This window comes from Tamandua tetradactyla, chromosome 15, assembly GCF_023851605.1.
Source record: "Tamandua tetradactyla isolate mTamTet1 chromosome 15, mTamTet1.pri, whole genome shotgun sequence".
Lineage (NCBI taxonomy): Eukaryota > Metazoa > Chordata > Mammalia > Pilosa > Myrmecophagidae > Tamandua > Tamandua tetradactyla.
The window spans coordinates 53,112,444-53,132,164 of NC_135341.1; the positions used below are offsets into that span (position 1 = coordinate 53,112,444).

Consider the following 19,721-nt stretch of genomic DNA (forward strand, 5'->3'; position numbering starts at 1 on the left):
CTGCAAACAGACCTCAGGAGTCAATCTATAAATATCCTGGCTCCCTCAAGTTTTCCTCATGGGTTGGGAAAATTCTAAAGCATGTTTGACAATGTCCAGTGTTCCACAATTGCATTGAGCTCGCTGCCCACAGCAGGAACCTGCTTGGCAACCAGACTTTGTCAACCTCTTAACCTCCTCTGTCTTATTTCCCTGCTCCAGGGGGTTGCAATGGTGGCTCAGTGGCAGAATTCTTGCCTGCCATACTGGAGACCCGGGTTCGATTCCTGGAGTCTGCCCATATCAAAAAAAAAAAGGGCTTCCTCTTATTTCCCTACTCCTCTTCTTGAGATCACCTCAAAATGAAATGCTTGCAGTCAAATCCTTGTCTCAGAGTCTGCTACTGAGAGGCCTCAATCTCAGACATTTGATAAGCTAGGGGTCAGCAAACTTTTTCTTAAAGGGCTAAAAAGTAAATATTTTAGGCCTGTGGTTCATGTGATTTCTGTCACAACTAGAGAAAGTACAAAGCAGTCATAGACAATACATACATAAAAGAGGATGTTACAATAAAATCTCAGTGACAAAAATAGACAGCCAGCCACACTTGGCCCATGGACCATAGTTGTCCTACTCCTATGATAAGCTAATAAAATAACTCTAGCTAACTTATTATTATGGATTGAGTCATGTTCCCCAAAAGACACATTTAAATCCTGGCCCCTAGTCCAATGGATATGAACTAATTTGTAAACAGTGTCTGAAAGTCTTATTAAAGATGAGGTCAAACTGGATTAGAGGGGGTCTCAACCCTATATGATTGGAGTCCTTGAAAGCAGAGGAAATTTGGACATAGTCAGTGGGAGACAGATGAGGAGAGAGACAGCCATGTGACAGAAGCAGGGATTGAGTTACAAATTGCCAGCAAGCCCCACCAGAATGCTAAAGACATCAGAGAAAGCATGGCCCTCCTAACACCTTGATTTTGGAGTTCTAGCTTCCAAAACTGTGAGATAATAAATTCCTATTATTTAATCCAAATAGTCTGTGGTGCTTTGTTATACCATCCCTTGAGATCTAAGGCACTTACACAAAAATGTAATTTATTGGAATGACAATGGGTAACTCTTAGTCAACTAGAAAACTGGTTTCAGAAAAGAATAGGAACTGGGGCTCCAGTAAGCAGAAAGAGATGGATGGTCTCTTTAAAACATACACCTCAAAATTAATCAGTTCCAGGTGATTTTTCTACCACTGCATCTTTCCATTCAGGACTCAGAAATTCAGGATGGAAAGACCGAAAGAGCTGGCTTGGGCCATGGGCCTGCTCCTTTTCCAGAGAAATACAGTGTAATGACCCTTGATTGTCAGTCCAATCAGACCATATGCAATTGGGGAAGAGATATTTCCCCTAGGCTCATCAGGGTGATACCACCAAAAGATGATGAATTAATGGTGAATAGCCACAAAAATATACTTACCATTTGCTTATCTGCTATTTTGTTCTATCTTCTGTTGTGTTCGGCCCACCATAACAGTGTTTTCCCACTGGCGATATGGTCATTTGTTTTTCCCTTCACAACCTTGATCTTCCTCTTGAATTTTTTTTAACACACTTCACAATCACTAGGATTTAAGGAAGTTTTTCTATTAAGTAAAATAACTAATTTACCATGCATAAAAAGTCATATTTTTATTTAATAAACACGCCAGATATTAAGCAGGTGAATGCAGCAACAATTTTTAGCCCAAATTCACCCTTACCTGGTATCTGGGTCATCCTTTAGTTATGCAATCTTAGAGGCCCATTCTGTGCCCCCCATCCTAGATCACATTTTCCCTTTCTACTAACAAATCAGTGTAGGGATTTCTGGGTTTCCTCAAAGAAATGAAGTATTCCATAAAACTAAGCTGTCAAAATGCTGGTACCAACCTGCAACTCCTATTGTAGCCAAAATATTTACTTCTAATTTTATTATCAATATCAGTATAGAGTCACAGTCCTCTACAGACAAATCTTAAGATCCAAACCCTCCATCTGACAATTCTACTTGACATTTTATAACATTTCTTAAATGACTTAGGATAAATGCCATCAGGTTATTCGAAAAGTAAATGTATGACCTTTAAATATGATCATTAACTAGCTCTTTCCTTGTCTAAGCATGATTTTCTGCCCTCCTACACAAGGCTCCAGATGTTAGACTTAGCTGAACCCAGCCACCCTAATTAGCATAAGCCAAATCTTACTTTGACCATGTCATGTTCAGAGTTGGAGAAGTTGTCTATCAAGTGTTGCTCAGTATAATGGGACTCATGACTTCTAGAATCGATTCAGCACGCTATTTCTATTGAAATATGGATTGCCATAATTTTCATGAGAAAGCCCAGGTTTGGTTTTGGATATATTGAAAAAAGCTGTTCTGTTTCAGATTCTGTGTGAGCTGTGAATACATTCACAATCTATATGATGGTCTATTTATATGGGGCAGCTACAGATCACACAACTCAGAGATTTGGCTGCTGCTTTTCCTCAGAGAGCTTAATCACGTAGTGAATAAACCAACTTAAAAGGATGTCTGATCTAAATCGGAAATGTTTCAGGCCTCTTTCAGTGTTAGTAAATGAAAGAAGGCTGAGCTTATAGTCGGCTACATTATTAATGATATTATAGTGATTACACAATCACAATGTCATTTGTTGGACAGTGACAATGTATGACATAGTGCAGAAAAACAGCATGACAGAATCATCTTTCCTACTAGATCAATCACAGGACCGATCTTTCATGCTGAGTTGTTTTTGTTTGTTTTTCCTAATACTCACAAGGCTTGCTTTAGCATAATGTGCAAGTGTTGCCAACCTTCTCTTTGTTTACCTATGGCGCAAATGATTCTGAACTGCCAAAATAACACTGAACATAAAAATACAAAAGGAATTTCAGAGTGAGAACTATGAGCTTACTGTGGAGAGCTAGTAGATAAAGAAAGAGAGAGGGGCGAAAGGAAAGGGGAAGGAAGAAAGGGAAGGAAGGAGGAAGAGAGGAGAGAAATACTCAAATGACTTCATCTGTAAAGGAAGATGATAGCTAGGGTAGAACTCCAAGGAAGCTTTAACATTTTTGAAAATCTTTATCTAAAAGGAAACCATTTAGTTTGGGTAATGGTGTAGCAGTGGCAGAGTTCTCACCTGCCATGCGGGAGACCCAGGTTCGATTTTCAATGCCTGCCCATGCCAAAACAAACAAACAAAAAGGAGCCTGAAAATAATACCTTCAACAGTGTTTCATTCAAATTTGTGAATCAAAAGATGCACAGTAGGAACGTGAAATAAAAGAAAATGCAAAATGCAATAATGAGAGAAAAGAAGAGGAGAGAAAGGAGAAATGGATAAGACAGAGGGAAGAGGGAAAAATCAGACCCATTGACATCTCTTCTCCCCTGAGACTCACACTCCATTAGCATCATAAGGCAGGAATAACCTCTGCATTTACTGAGCACCTCTTCCAGGCTAAATGTGTGCTGGGCATTTACAGCACATGGTCTCCAATCCTCAACCCTGCAATGTAAACATTATCCCATTTCCCAGTTGAGGAAACTTGGATTCAAATAAATTGGGGTTAAATAAACTAGTCAAGAACAGTAAATGACAGAGTCCAATTTAAATCCAGGTGAACCCAATTCCAAAGTTAAACACTTCTCCACTTCTCATAAAATTTAACCCTACTTTCCCACTGTTCGCCACATGTGAAGAGTAAAATTAGGGTTTTTTGTTGGACTAGGATCTGACAAGGTGACCCTTTTGAAGTCATAACTTGGGGGCCAGTTCTGTCCAATACATTAGCTATTAATCACATGTAAAATCAATGAATTACAAAGAACTGGTAGATAAAAAGAAGAATGCAAAATCTCTCACTTACAATGTTCTATATTAAATATTACATATTAATAATGTTTTGGATATACTGGGTTAAATGAAATGATATTAAAATCAACTCACCTGTCTCTTTTACTTTTATAAATGTGGCCACTAGAAAATTTTAGATTACATATGTAATTTTATGTTTACACATGTTATATTTCTATTGGACAGCCCTGCTCTGAGCTATAGAAAGAACACCTCTAATTGGCAGACAAGGAACTAACATGATGTTGCTGGTCCATGTTAGTAGACAGTAAGAAGGTTGCCTAGAAAACTGAATGTATCCACCTCATGGTGTACCCTGCCAGGCCTGGGCACCCATCCCTCCATTGCAAAGTTGCTAAGGCTCTCAGCTGCCCCCTTCTCTAAGGCATGCTCCAAGGCTAATAGGAGACACCTTACCAGGGAGCTCCCCTCCTTCCACAGGGGCAGCCATTGAACAATGATTGACTCATTGGTACAAAATGTCCGTCTGTTGCCTCGAGGATGAACACATCGGTGGTACTGTTTATGGCCCTGCCCTTTCCCTTGGAACAGGTCAAGTTTAGACCTTAAGATCTTCGTTTGTCCCTTTCCTGCTTAATTCCCTTTGTAATGACTCTTTTTCTGTAGATAACCTCAGTAAATAATAGGTACGTGAATCCTTGTCAGGCTCTGGTTCTAGAAAACCTAACCGAAGACATGATGACGCCCAGATTTGAAACAGTCTCTTTCCACAGGTGAAATGTTATATACGTATTAGTATTGATTTAAAAAATGGCAAGCAAGGCAAATTCCCACCAGTTAACTACAAATGACTTCAAAGATACAATTTTATTAGCCCTTTTCCTTACACCTGACTCCAGTCTAAAGGATACATTTCATGGTGACTATTAGCCTTTATTCTGGTTACAAATGAAATGAGAAAAAAAATTTTAAATATTACAAATATTTTCCTGGGATTTATTTTACACTGCCCACCTAATGCTTGAGTAGAGAAACTAACTTCTCATAAAGTTCAAAATAAGACTGGTTAGAGAGCAGAACAACAGAATATAATTTTTTTTGCACACGATTATGCCATGAACCAAACTATATGCTTTAAAATGTTTCCTTTAATCCCTGAGATTATGGCCTTCATTTTACAGATGAGAAAACTAAGATGCACAGAAGCCCTTTAATGTGCCAGGTTATCCATCTAATAAAGCCTGGTGCAAACTCTGGCATAACTCCAAATCCAATGTTCTTTCTGTCCTAACCAGTGATTTCAAAATTTTTCTGGTTTTTCACCCCTATAACAATAAACCTCCATACACAGTATAAAGTTCCAATTGTTTTAGATCACTTTTCAAATGTGCATAGGTTTTTAAAAAATAATATAATACTTGTTTAAAAAAAAAAGAGGTGCTCATGCTAGAAGACAGCGTCTCACCATTTTTTAACTGTTGACTGTATTATTAGTAGTCTCTCCATTTCATACTTCCCTTTGCATTTGTCTATTTTATGAGTGTTGGTTTGGTTAAAACTAAATATTAGCTAAGAATCCACTTAGTATTGCTCATGCTGAGAGCAAATGAATGTGAGGGGACTCCCACTTCCCTTCAGGAGGGCTTGGGTATTATATCTGGCTTAAAGCCTGAAAAGGGCACCTTGCTCAATCTTCTCATTAAATATATATTAGAAAGGATTAAAGTCTTTCTTATGTGTTTTAGATGACAAGGATTTTAAATAGAACTTCTATGACTTTCTTTTTGCTCATTAATAGATGGCCTTGTAGTGCTCAAATCTTTCCACTTTAGAGACTACTGTTCTACCCTGTAATAATTTTCAGAAGCATTACCATCCTGTCCTTCATTTATGGTCCCACCATTTGAATTTAGCCTCTGAAACAAATGAGATCTTTTCATTGTCATCGATGTTTGGGTTTCCTTGCCATTAAGATTTCCCAATTAACTCAACTGCATGGGCCTCCGCCCTAACTACTGCATCTGACAAATGACTAAAGTAGAGAGGCTGTTAACCTCCCCAATGTCTTCGTTTTAGTCTGATTTTAAAGGAGAGAAAGAGAGTGTCAATATACTGCCTTTGTTCTGTTTGATTTTATCTAAAAATTGAATTGAGATGCTTACAACTCAACGGCTTTTTCCGTTCTGAAGGACATGAGCAGGTAGAGCAGGTGTGAGTTGGTCTCCTTTCCTGGCTACCCAAGACCACCCATCCCTTAGCCTTTGGGACGCTTACACCCCTGGGTAACACCTCCTCTAAAACACTTTATTAACATATTCACTCAAGTGGTGAAAATGACTGATGACAGCTAAATGTACTGCTCTCTCCAAGTGAAATTTTCATTTGAGAAAGAATCAAAGCTCTAAACATAAGAGTAGAGAGTCCAGCAGTAATCTCCTAGTAGTGTTCTTCAGGGTAGTGATTTAACAGAGAATTATTCCTGTGCAGAACCTTGAGAAAAGGGTTGTTTTCAAATATATTTGGGAAACCCTGTGCCCCAGATTTACCCACTGTATTTTTTTAAATATTTTTATTGATAAATCTTAACACACAAACATTCCATACCTGATATACATTCAATGGCTCAAATATCATCACATAGTTGTGTATTCATCACCGTGATGGTTTTTTGAACATTTGCATCACTCCAGAAAAAGAAACAAAAAGAAAAAACTCAGACATATCATATCCCTTACCCCTCCCTCTCATTAACCACTAGTATTTCCATCTACCCAAGTTATTTTACACTTTGTCCCACCTATTATTTATATAATTTTTATCCATATTTTTGTACTCATCCATCCATACTCTGGATAAAAGGAGCAAAAGACACAAGGTTTTTACAATCGCACAGTCACACTGTAAAAGTTATATCTTTAATCATCCTCAAGAATCAAGGCTACTGGGACACAGCTCAACAGTTTCAGATACTTCCCTCCAACCACTCCAATGCATCATAAACTAAGAAGAGATATCTATATAATGCATAAGAATAACCTCCAGGAAAACCTCTGGACACTGTTTGAAATCCCTCAGCCACTGAAACTTTATTTTGTTTCATTTCTTTCTTCCCCCTTTTAGTAAAGAAGGCTTTCTCACTCCCTTGATGCCAAGTCCTGGCTCATCCCCGGAGTTCTGTCCTATGTTACCAGGAAGATTTACACCCCTGGGAATCATGCTCCATGTAGTGAGGGATGGCAGTGACTTCATTTGCCGTGTTCACTTAGAGAGAGAAGCCACACCTAACCAACAAGAGTTTCTCTGGGGGTGTCTCTTAGGCCTAATTTTAAGTAGGCTTAGCCTATCCTTTGCAGGAATAAGTTTCATAGGTGTGAATCCCAAGATTAAGGGGCTGGCCTATTGATGTGGTTGTCTCCAATGTTTGTGAGAATATTAGAACTTCTCCAAATGGAGAAATTAAATATTTCCTCCTTTCTCCCCAATGCCCCACAGGGGGTCTTGCAAATACTTCTTTATTCACTGCCCAAATTAGTCTGGGATATATCAGGACATAGTGTGGGATATATCAGGGCATCAGACTAACCTGGTCAAACCAACAAAATCTCACACCCTAATCAAGATGCCATGTAATTATGGTGTTCAACTAAACTGACCATACAAATTAAATTAGGAAATGCACTACCCAAAATATAAATTTTGTACCCAATAAACATCTCTCCCTTTGGTCTCACACAGAAGTTGAAGTTTTAAAATATGGACAATATCAGCGTTTACCCTGTTTCCTGATTTACCTTAGTCCTATCCAGATCAGCATCATTCATATCTCTACTCAGAGTCAGATCCCTTTTTCAACATTTTAAACAGCTCCTGTATGGGGTATGTGGGCTTTCGTAACTCCAGAGTTCTAATTCTGAGTCTCAGGTATCACATAAATATCTGAAATTTCTGGGAATGACCAGTTTATAAACAAACAGCTCAGTATCTCAGAATTTAGAAATGACAGTTACAACTCCTGAACATATGTGGCTGCTGTAAGAGTTTACAATCTAGGACCCTTTACAATAGGCCCTCAACTTCAGTTCACTGAGTTTTTGTATTATAGTTAGTCCATATGATTGGGGAATGATAATATTTGTCTTTTTGCTCCTGACATTCCATTCAACAAACAGTCCTTAAGATTCATGCACTTAGTTGTAAGCCTCATAAATTCATTCCTTCTTGCGGCCCCCAGTAGTCCATTGTATGTATACACAATAGTTCCCCATTCCATTCCTCAGTCATTGTATCCTTAGGCTTCCTCCATCCATTTTAGATTGCCAACACTGCCACCGTAGACACCAGTGTGTAAATGTCCATTCATGTCCCCACACTCAGTTCCTCCAGTAATATGCTGAGCAATGGGGTTTCAGGATCACATGGCAACCCCACCCCCAACCTCCTGTGGAAACACCACACTGCCCTCCAAGTGGCTCTCATTTCCCTACCGACAGCGAATAGGTACATCTCTTTCTCTGCATTTTCTCTAGCACTTATTTCTGTTTATTTTTAAAAGTTTTATTTACACATCACACAATCCAGCCTAAGTATATAAACATACCTTTGCCACCATAATCTATCTGAAAGATATTTTCTTTCCTTCCACAAAGAATCCATGCCCCTTCCCCATGCCTCCAGCCTGTTGACATTTAGTTTTGGCATAATGCATTTGTTACACTCAGTGGAAGCATACTACAATGTTACTGTTGACTACGGGCCCTAACTTGCATTAATAGTACTTTTTCCCATATACTAATTTCAACACCCTGGAATATTGACATTGATTTGTTCTCCCTCATGAAAAAATATTTTTTATTTGTACACTTAATCACCACCACTGTCCACTCTAGTCATTCCTAAGTTATACCTTCTCAGTCTTTATCCTCTCTCTTTCTTTCTGGTTTCATACATCCCCCAGTCATTCTTCCACTATCATACTCACATTCTGTTTCATTCAGTACTTATATTACTGTGCTACAATCAGTACTATGATTTCTGAATTTTTATTTCTGAATTTTTACAATCAGTCCTGTTGCACAATCTGTATTCCTTCAGCACCAATTGCCCAATCTCTACTCTATTTCTATCTCCTGATAACCTGTGTTCTTAACTTCAATTCTCCAAGTTCACTCCTTAATGTTAGTTCATATTAGTGAGACCAAAGTATTTATCCTTTTGTTTCTGGCTAATTTCACTGAGTACAATGTCCTCAAGTTTCATCCATGTTGTTACATGTGTCTTGACTTTATTCTGTCTTACGGCTGTGTAGCATTCCATCTGTTGATGTATATTTGGGCTGTTTACATATCTTGGCAATCATAAATAATGCTGCTATAAACATTGGTGTGCAAATGTCCATCTGTGTCCTTTCCCTCAAGTCCTCTGAATATACATCTAGTAATGGGATTGCTGGACCATATGATAATTCTATACTTAGCTGCCTCAGGAACTGACAAACTGCCTTCCAGAGTGGTTGTACCATTTTACATTCCCTCCAACAATGGATAAATGTGCCTCTTTCTCCACATCCTCTTCCAGCACTTGTCATTTTCTGTTTTTTTTTTTTATAATGGCCATTGTAGTAGGAATCACATGATATCTCATCATGATTTTGATTTGTGTTTCCCAAATAGCCAGCGAAGTTGAACATCTTCACATGTGCCTTTTAGCCATTCATAGTCCCTCTTCTGAGAAGTGTCTGTTCATGGTTTTTGCGCATTTTTTTTTTTTTTTCTGGCTTGGGCAGGCTCCGGGAACCAAACCTGGGTCTCCAGCATGGCAGGCAAAAATTCTGCCACTGAGCCACCATTGCATAGCCCTTTTGCCCACTTTTTAATTGGGTTGTTTGTCTTTTTGTTGTTGAGTTGAAGAATTTATTTATATATTATGGATACTAAAGTCTTATTTCATATGTGGCTTCCAAATATTGTCTCCCATTGTGTAGGCTGTCTTTTTACTTTCTTGACAAAGTCCTTTGATGCACAAAAGTGTTTAATTTTGAGAAGTTCCCATTTATCTATTTCTTTCTTCAATGCTCATGCTTTGGGTATAAGATCTAGGAAACTTTGCCTCCTATTACAAGTTTTAAAAGATATTTCCCTATATTTTTTTTCTAAAAGTTCTATGTTCTTAGCTCTAATGTTTATGTCTTTGCTCCATTTTGAGTTAAATTTTGTAAAATGTGTGAGATATGGATCCTGTATCTCATTTGAATTGTTGTTTGTACCTTCAACTGGGCCATATCTTCAATTTTCCTAGTATGACTCATTATTTTTTGCTGTGTCTAGGCATTTGATTTCCTTAATCAGTTTATTCTGGAGGTTGTTTTCACTCTTTTACCTAGGATTTTCTTGCTGGATGGCTTGTTTTCTATCTGTTCTTGAACATTCAGTTCAAATTATTCTAGACCTCTTGCATAGAGGTTTTTGCTTTTCTTTTTCTTTTCCTGTCCAAATGGGGCCTTTTTAATTGAATTTAATTTAATTTTTGAGGAGGGTCTCCTCAGATATTATAGACCCTTGTCAGATTTTCCCAGATCTGACTGGTCCATGTTTCAGAAGGAGAGAATAGCCAGTATTAGTTTTCCCTGAGGATGAGACTAAGCAGGTTCTCAGACTTTCCTATGAAGCCTCTAGACTCTGTGCTTCTTCTATCCTGCCCAGCACGTGGCGCTTGTCTGCCCCTGGCTTCCTACCAGCACAAAGTGATGTGGTGCCTTTAATTTCAGCAGACTCGCCCTGCCAGGGGTGTGGTTGAGATGGAGGTGAGGTTGGTGGTTAGCATTAATTGCTTCAGTTTTCCAGTCCCTGGGGTCTGAATTCCTTGAAAGGGGAATTTGACTTGAGCTGGGCCCCACCTTTCTCCTGGGAAAAATATAGCCTTTAGGGTATTAAGTCCTTTCACCTGACTAGTTACTTTGTCTTTCGGGCAAGCTTAATTCTGCCCTTGCCTGGGATACTGCTGGAACCGGAGAAGGCTTCCAGTTCTATCTAATGAGCTGTTAAGGAGTAGAAGAAAAGCACACACACAAATAAAAGTCCTTTTTTAAAATATTTTTATTGATAAAACAACACATAAACATTCAAACATTCTAAACATACAAATGTTCCATACATGGTGTATAATCAATGGCTCACAATATCATCACATAGTTGTGTTTCCATCACCATGATCATTTTTTTTTAACATTTGCATCACTCCAGAAAAAGGAATAAAAAAGAAAAATCTCATACACACCATAACCCTCACCCCTCCCTCTCATTGACCACTAGTATTTCCATCTACCCAATTTATTTTAGCCTTTGTTCCCCCCATTATTTGTTTATTTTCTATCCATATTTTTTACTCATCTGTCCATACCCTAGCAAAAAGGAGCATCAGACACAAGGTAAAAAAAATAAAAATTAAAAAAAAAAGCTTTTTCAGAGTGGGACCCCACTCCTCAGGTTTGTCAATCAAGAGCTTACATTGGTACATGGCTGTATGTATCTCCAGGCTCTATGTGCTCCCTTTTTTTGGTGTTCAGCCCTTTTGCAGTATTTTGTGCTCTCAAAAAAGGCTCTGTTTTGTTTATCCTGTCAGCCCTGCCCCCTTTTTGCTCGGGCAAAAACTCCTAGTACCTTTAGTGCTTATTCTAGGTTTATCTGTGCTGGAGGCCTATTTTCAGTAGTCAAAATTTGTTAATTAATTCTGCAATTGGAGCTTGGTTGAGCTAAGCCTTTGTTGCTAGTAAAGTCTCTTTCTTCTCCCCCCAGGAACCAGCCTGCCATGCCCATGGTGGAGGGGCATTGGCCTCCACAGCTTGGGGGACTTACAGTTCTGTGTGGGGTCTCAGCCGGCACAACTTGTCCAGACTAGTGTACGCTGTGTGTCTGGTCATTGATATAGCCCCAGCAGTTGATTTATACTGTTTCTGGCTATTTACTAGCTGCTCGATATGATTAACTAAATTCCACACCTCACTAAGCCACCATCTTGACCTACCTCTTCTCCCTGCACTAGATATTAAGCTAGCTTAATTATTTTTCTCCCAAGTTTATTTAACCATAAGATGCTTCTCCCAGCCCATCCCACAAAAATACTCATAAAATATCACACAGAACTATTTTTTGTACAGAATGATTCACCTTGGGAAATGACCAGTTCTGGATTGTCAATAAGTAAAGCAGCGTTCCCAGAACATCTCCTACTTGCACTTAGAAGAACATTTATTCTGAGCTTGAGAGCAAACTCTGATGGAGCCTCAAGGACAGAACTTCAAGGAAACTGAAAAAGAAGCTTTCAGAGCAGAAATCATCATAGCAATCACAGAGCAGCTTTGAGTACTAATGGACATTCTTAAGTCAATCACAAGAAGTGTGTTAAACCATATTTTGTGTGGTTGTTATTGTTTTGATATTTAAAGAAGACTAGCATATAAGAAGTATTTAGAAATTGTGGTCAAACTTCCAAATCTAGATCATATAAAGAGCTTTGTTTCCAAGATGCAAATACCAATATAATAATACTGAAGTTTAAAGATGAGTTCATTCTTCTATAGAAGCCTCAGTGGTATGCAGAACCCCTCCCCTAGAGCCTCTCTTTCACCTTTGCACTAATTTATACCCATTTACATTAGGTCTCCTTTCTCCCTATAGAACCAGGTCACTTCCAATCCTCATATTCCTTCCATCTTTAATCACACAAGCCATCCCAATCTTGCTCATAAGTTCTTATTGACTCAGGTGATGAGGCAGGATACAAAGAGCACCCAGCATCACTTTCCTGCTCTATCACTCTTTTAGATTCATTACATAATTTTTCTGACACTCAATTTTCTCTTTTCTAAAATAGAATTATTACAATAAAAAGTTAGTTGACATATAACTGCTATTAATAAATGTTAGCTCAATGTAGAATCTTTGTCCTTCCATAACTGCACACATATTTATTTTCCAGACTGCCATTCCACCTTCTCTGTTTATGCCATGCAGATATTGACCTGGCTTCCAAAGCCTTTATTTCTTTCCTTACCTCTTATTTTTGCCAACTCTACTCTTCATTTGTCTCTTCCTCTCCTGCTTTTACCACCATTTTTTATCTCATCAAGACCTGTCTTCCGCTTTCTTTTGTTTGAATTCCCATGAGTTTTCCTATATCCTTTATTTTCCTCACTTTGGTTTAAAGTGTTTTTTCTTCTCTCTGTGATTTTGGCAATTTATTTCTTTTCCTAATTATCCTGGTTGTATTGTTCACCCAGACCCCCTTTACCAGGTTGGGGTAACAACTCACAGCTACACCCTTCTGAAAATTTCTCTCTGCCTATAGGAGTTGCATCACCTGGAAAGGTCTCCCCTCTGAAAACAGTCTGCAGCCAAGGACTTGTTGATGCAGAGGTACAAAGTATAGCCTTTTGCCTCAAGATGGGTCAACTCTGTGGTGACACTCACAGACCTCTTCATGGATCATGTTAATGCTCCATTTCAGCTGTACCCATGCCTTTGCCTAGCTTTTCCTTCTATCAGTTCTTCTAGCCTCTAACTATTACTTAACTCCAAAGCTGTTTCCATATTTTAAGCATTTGTAACAGAAAAATTACACTTTCATACCAAAACTATCATAGTTTCCCAGCTGCTAAGACAAATACCACACAACAGGTTGGCTTAAAGAATAGGAATTTATTGGCTCATAGTTTTGAGGCTGGGGAGGTTCCAAATCAAGCCATCAGCAATGCAATGCTCGCTCCTGGAAGATTATGGTGCTCTGGTTTGGGTTCCTGGCAATGCTTGGATTCCTTGGCTTTTCCCATCACATATCAATGTCCTATCTTTTCTCTTCAAGATTCCTACTGACTTTCAGCTTGTGTTAGTCAGGGTTCTCTAAAGAAACAGAACCAACAGGAGAGACCTGTAAATATGAGCCTTATAGAGGTGTCTCATGCAACTGTGAGAATAGAAGAGTTCAAAATTCCATAGGACAGGGTGGGCCATGGTGGCTCAGCAGGTAAGAGTGCTTGCCTGCCATGCCCAAGGACCCGGGTTTGATTCCCGGTGCCTTCCCATGTTAAAAAAAAAAAAATTCCATAGGACAGGCTGTGAAGCCAACGACTTCGGTGAAGGGTCTGGACTAACTCCACAGGAGAGGATCTCTGACTGAAGAAGCAGTGAAAGAATCTCTTTTATTCCCTAAAAGCCTTTAACTGATTGGATCATCTTGTTGTGGAAGACATGACTTAGTTGATCACAATTGTAATGAACCACAGTGCAATCAACTGACTGATGATTTAATCAACCAGCCACAAAATATCCTTGCAGCAATGGTTAGGCCAGTGCTTGCCTGAGCAGACAACTGGGCATAATCATTTAGCCAAATTGATACTAGAACCTAACCATCACACAGTTCTTCCTGTGGTTTTTTCCCTCTATGTCTGAATTTCATTCTGCTGATAAAGGACTTCAGTAATCTGAACTAAAGCACAACCTGATTCAGTTGGCAACAACTTAACTGAAAATAATAACATCAAAAAGTCCTATTTACAATGGGTTCACATACGGAAATTGGATCAAGATTAAGAGCATGTTTCTCCCCAACCCCTACATAATTCAACTTATCATATCCTGCTTCCTTCAAGTTTCATTTGAAATCACTTCTTCAATAATTCAATTGTATAGAAGTCCTGTCTCACACTGATTTATAGAACTTGAGCAACTTTTCTCCCCTTCAACTTTTCTCCCTCAGTAACATTTCACCCTTCATTTTTTCGTAGCCTGTAGCTTGTGTTTTAATTTTGTTATTGGGGGTCTTTGAAAATGCAACAGTGTTAAAATTTCTATGAAGTCCAGTTTATCAATTTTTGCTTTTATAGAACTTTGTTTTATAGAACACAAACTTGAATTTTTGTGTTCCCTCTAAGAAACCTCTGAGTTATTCCTGAAAACACTACTGCTCTGCAATCTTAAACTTTAGAACATACAACTTGTGAAATGCTCAACCTTTGAGAAGCACATGGGACCTGAGACCAAATTTTAGGATTTCAGATTCACATCTCTCATCTCAGCACATACAAGGTGTGCTAGGAGAAGTCGAGGGGAAAGTTCCCTGCACTATTTATCTCTCTTCTGACTTTTGCTTTTTTAAAAACTTAGGAGCAAATACTTATATTCAGTAATTGCAAAAATAATATAACTTTATAATCTTTTAAATAATTTAATAGTGAACAGGTAATCTGCTTTAAAAATAACAAACAAAAATTACATCAGTGCTCATGTATAAAAAATTCACTAACACCTACTTCTAGTGTTCATCAATCACCTATTAATTGAATTGTCATGGTGAGTTTTCCTGAGCACTACCTCATTCACTTTTTGTTTCTGTACCTGATGTGTTTTGTCATTGCACTTAGTTCTGCCTGACATTATTGTGTGTGTGCATTGTTTATTTGACTATTGTCTAACTCTCCAAAAAAAAAATGAAAACATTTTGAGGCCAAGAATTTTGTCAGATTTACTTACTACTTATTTTCAATTCTCAAAAATACATATTGGTACATAGTAAACAATAAATATTGCAGAAGGAGGGAAAAAGAGAAAGAGAAAACGAAGGAGCAAAAAATGAATTAGGTATAATGGGTGCACAGCCTGTGGCTCCTACCACAGAGATGGCGATGGAGCATACTCAGGCCCATCTCTGCATGGAACCAGGAGACTACATGGGCCCTGTATTCTGATGCACCTGGTGGCTGATGTCTGGCCTGTGGCACAGGATGACCGGCTTCCATGAGGCCACATGGTAGGGGGGCGATGTCAAGGCACAATGCCCCTCCAGCTGAAATGGCCATTTCCCTCGATGCCACTGCTCATCTGGACTGTGACTAGTAGTGTTGTCATGGGCCTCGTGAGCACCTATAGCCACTTCTGGGCCAGATACATGAATCACATCACCATCCACAACAAGGAGATACTGTTCATCAAGAACAAAGGCACTGCCACGCCCCTCAACACCATCTCTAACCACTAGTCCCACATGGATGACCATCATCTCTGGAGGATCCTGAAACTCTGCCACATCTGGAAATTGAAGTTGATGTCCTGAACCCATGCGGCTACAGACATCTGCTTTACTAAGGAGCTGCACTCACACCTACTCAGCTTGGGCCAGTGTGTGACAGCATGCCAAAGAGATGGTGTCTATCAGAAGGGGATGGACTTCATTTGGAGAAGTTCAACCACGGAGACAAAGTGCACATCTTCCCAGAAGAGAAGATGTGAAGTTCTTTACTTCAAGTGGCGAGTCAGGCACATGATTGTCGAGTGTCATCTCAACCCATTATTCTTCCTCTGTGGCAAGTTGGAATGAATGGCATCCTTTCTAACAAACCACCCTACTCCCTTGCTTTGGGCAGAGAACACAGAGCTCATCCACAAGCCCTTTAGTGCCCTGCCTGTGCTTGAGTGGCTCCAGATAGACAACATATCAACTGTAGAAATGTGCAAAGCCCCGACCATCTTCATTCAGGAGGCATTCCAGTGCCTAAAGACCTAGGCTGAGCAGCTCCACAATCACTTCCAGCCCACCAGATAGATAGGGAAGAGGCAGCTGTCTCCCCCAGATCCAGACAGATGGGGCTACCCAGGCTGCCTTTTTTACTCCTTTCCTGCAGAGGTAGGGCTGGGGCTTGGGCTAGACTAATGATTTGGCTCAGATGGGTCTTTAGACCAGTTCCATTACCCTCATGGGTCTCTCTTAGTTGATGATCCTTCCAGTTCCACCCTTGTTCTTAGTTATAAGTGGAGCCTCTGTTGCTCCTTCCACCTTGCCAAGACAGAAAGTATCTTAGGCAGGGGCCTCCTTTGCTCTTTCCTTCCAATGTTCCTCAAGGGTAGCTTCAGTTGGGGTATATGTGAAGGAAGCAGGCAGGTGAGCAAGCAGTTTGGCAGGTGAGCAGGTGGCTGGGCCAGAGCTGCAGGAAGGGGATCTCTGAGTCCCCAAGCCCTCCTGCTTGCTCTTGCCAATCATGGAGCTGTTAACACCTCCTCAGGAATGGCTGGAGTCAAGTCTTCTGTGCCTGAGTTCCCATGAGCCTTGGACAGTACCTGGCCTTGGGCTGCAAGCAAGAAGGGCAGCTTTTGGCCAGTAGCCTGCAGGGAGAGTCTGAGACCAGGCTCCTCACCTCCAGGACAGGGGCCACTTACTAGTCCATCCTTTCTGCCTTCCCACTATACTTGAGCTCCTTGGGGCCTATATTTTCATGTTTTTTTGAACAATACAGTGTGTGTGTGTGTTGTGTCATCTTTCCCTTTGACCTCTCTGTAGGGTTGGGGATGGGAGATAACCTGCTGGACAGTGAAAGTTGGCCACTTAAGGAAAGGAAAAACTGTCCTTCTAAAATGAAGGAGAGTTTAAAATATTCACAAACAAGAGGGTTTATTAGCAGGAGACCTGCCCTGCAAGAAATACCAAAGTGAGTTCTGCAAGCTGACAAAAGAAGACAGGGGAGAGAGGCTTAGAGAAGTGTATAGAGTTAAGATAATCAGTAGGGGTAATTAAAAGGATAAAAAGAGAGAAAAAATAATCTGACAAATAAATGCCAAAAAAATAAAATGGTCAAAGTAAGGACTGCTTTTAAAGTAATAACAATGGGTGTTAATGGGTTAAATTCTCCAATCAAAAGATACAAATTGGCAGAGTGGATAAAAAAATATGGTCTTACTATTTACAAAACACTCATTTTAAGCCAAACGATGCAAATAAGTTGAAAGGATGATGCAAAAGATCTTCCATGAAGGAGTAACCAAAAAAAAACAGCTGAGGTAGCTATACTAATATCAGATAAAATAGACTTTAAATGCAAAAATGCTATAAGAGGAGGTGTGGACAAGGTGACAGCACAGAGATGGAATTTAGTTAGTCTTCTAGAGCAGCTAGTAAATAGCCAGGAACTGTCTAGAACAACTATTTAGGGGATATCCATGACCAGACACACATTGTATACCAGTCTAGAATGGGTGGAAGGGCTGAGATCATGGTAAAGTACTGTAAGTAAAGATCCCAAGCTCTGGATGATGGTGCTTCAACCCACTGGCATGGCATACTCAGTCAGAGACACTTCCATAGGAGAAAAGGAGCAGTTTTTGCTGGGAGCAAGGGATGGAACCTCCTTGCTGGGAGCAAGGGAAGGCAGCTCATCCAAGCTCCAATTACACATTTTTAATGGAAATTTATTGAGATATATTCATATACCCTATAGTTATCCAAAGTGTACAAACAGTGTTCACAGCGTCATCATATAGTTGTGTATTCATCACCACAATCAATTTTTGAGCATTTTCATTATTCAAAAAATACATATAAGAATAAAAATAAAAATGAAAAAGTACACCCCAAACATGCCATACCCTCATACCCCTTATTATTTATTGTTTATCCTTATTTTTTTTAACTCATCTCTCCATACACTGGTTATGGGGAGTATCAGCAATAAGGTTTTCACAATCACATGGTCACACTGTAAAAGCTACATAGTTATACAATCACCTTCAAGAATTAGGGCTGCTAGAATACAGTTCAACAACTTCAGGTACTTCCTTCTAGCTGTTCTAATCCATTAAAGCTAAAAAGAGATATCTTTATAATACAGAAGGATAAACTCCAGAATGAACTCTCAACTCTATTTGAAACCTCTCAGCCACTGAAACTTTATTCTATTTATTTATATGTCAGCCACTGAAACTCTATTTCTTGTCCCCTTTTTTGTCAAGAAGGCTTTCTCAATCCAATGACACCAAGACCAGGCTCATGCCTGGGAAACACGTCCCACATTACCATGGAGATTTACACCTCTTGGAGACAGGTCTGATGGAGGGGAGGCAGTGGGTTAACTTGCTGAGTTAGCTTTGAAAGACAGGCCAAATCTGAGCAACAAAACAGGTTTTCTGGGGATGACTCTCAGGCATAATTATAAATAGGCTTAGCTTCTCCTCTGCAGGAATAAGTTTCATAAGGGCAAGCCCTAAGAAGCTCAGCCTATTAAATTGCTAGTCCCCAATGCTTGCAAGAATATCTGGAATTTCCTATGAGGGGATGTTTAATATTTCCACAGTTTTCCCAGTCCCTCAAGGGGGCTTTGCAAATACTTTTTTATTCTCTGTCCAAATTACCTGGGATTATGCAATTGCAGCTTTAATGAACAAATTTGGACTGCTGAATACTAGCTCCAAACACAGATAAACTGGAAACAAGCAGGAAAGTAAGCCTGAGGTCTTTTCTGACAGAGAAGAGGCAGGGCTGATGAAAACAAAGCAAAGTTTTTGGAATCAGCTGAGCTCAGAATACTGGGTAAGGGGTGTGCCCCAAGAAAAGAGCACAAAGAGCCAGCTACCAACTCTGGCTCTTGAGAGGCAAACCTTGGGAGCTGGGGGCTGGCTCTGAAAAGGGATTTCTTTTTCTTTTCTTTTCTTCTCTTTTCTTTTCATTTCTTTAATGTTTCTTTTTATAAGCTATTCTAAGTAGCTTATTAGAGGAAGTCTCAGGCATTTTAATTGTTAACCCTGACCCAGGCAAGGGTAGAATTAAGATAGGTTTGGGAGACAAAGTAAGGAATCAAGTGAAGGAGATAACTCCCTAAAGGATTTATCTTCCCCAAGAAAAGGGATGGCAGGGCCAAGCTCAAGTGTCAGCCTTCAATCAAAGAATTCATACCCCAGGGGCTAAGCCCTGAGTCTGCCTTCTACCACAGCCTTTCACTCAGCCATACCCCTGGCAGGTACAGGGTCTGTCTAAAATTAAAGGCATTGCATCATTTTACACTGGTGGTAAGATGCAGACTGAAAAACAACACCTGCTGGGAAGGGTAGGAAAAGCAC

General features: G+C 39.6%; 1 long non-coding RNA gene and 1 pseudogene across 1 annotated transcript in view; one reads left to right on the forward strand and one right to left on the reverse strand.

Annotated features, from left to right (window-relative positions):
* Positions 1–13,654: 13,654 nt before the first annotated feature.
* Positions 13,655–19,721, reverse strand: part of LOC143657984 (uncharacterized) — a 224,975-nt gene continuing 218,908 nt past the window's right edge. The window contains exon 3 of the long non-coding RNA XR_013163046.1: positions 13,655–13,739. This is a non-coding gene — a long non-coding RNA (uncharacterized LOC143657984). The remainder of the gene's footprint in view (positions 13,740–19,721) is intronic.
* Positions 15,673–16,440, forward strand: LOC143657982 (tafazzin pseudogene; annotated as a pseudogene).